The following is a 969-nucleotide window of genomic DNA, read 5'->3' on the forward strand; positions in this document are numbered from 1 at the left end:
GGCAAATGCGATCTTTAAGAAAAAACTCAAAAAAAAAAAAAACCAAAGGGACTGCAAGATCAATAACATTGAATTCGAATCAACTCTATCTTCTTTAAGCTGACAGAATATCATATCCTATGCTGCAATACTTACCCCCATGTATGAAGACAAGATTGTTAATGCTATATAACAACATCTTAAGAAAAGGTACGTTCCCCAGGCTAGGAAGCACGCAGTCATTGTCCCCATTCCAAAATCTGGCAACCCCACTACAGAAACTTCAGGCTTTAGGCCTATTTCTTTACTGAATTGCCTGGGAAAATTACTCGAAAAAATTATAGCCAGACGTATTTCGTAGCATGCCTTAACCAAAAATTCCATGAGCCCTCAGCAAATGGCTTACAAGGACGGGCAAAGCACCATTGATGCTTTGCTGCTCTTTGAAAATCATGCATATTCAGCTTTAGCAAACAGGAACCACCTCTCTGCCCTTAGCATTGACTTCGAAAAGGCCTTCGATCGGGTTGGAGTCCACGTTGTACTACGGCAACCCGAAAAATTCGGCATTGGGTACCATATTCTAAGACTCATTCAGTCATTCCTCACAAACCGAAGATTCGTCTGTAAAGTCAACAACACATTGTCAGACCCGTTTACTCTCCATAACGGGATACCCCAGGTATCTCCCCTCTCTGTATCCCTTTTTATCTTTTCTTTCAATGAAGTGAGCCATATACATAATTAATAAATATATAAATATTGATCATATTTGCTATGCTGGTGATGTATTGATTTTCAGTAAACTGAATGATTTAAATGTTGTTAAACGAGACTTCACAAATATTCTTAGGGATCTCAATATATGGTCCGCATCTTCGGGCGCCAATGTGGCTGTAAATAAATTAAAAAATTTTCACATTTGTCGCAAGCACAAATGTGATTACTTTACAATTATTTACAATAACAGCCCTATCTCAAACACTAATA

This window comes from Bactrocera latifrons, unplaced genomic scaffold, assembly GCF_001853355.1.
Source record: "Bactrocera latifrons isolate USDA-ARS-PBARC rearing strain unplaced genomic scaffold, ASM185335v1 scaffold_383, whole genome shotgun sequence".
Taxonomy (NCBI): domain Eukaryota; kingdom Metazoa; phylum Arthropoda; class Insecta; order Diptera; family Tephritidae; genus Bactrocera; species Bactrocera latifrons.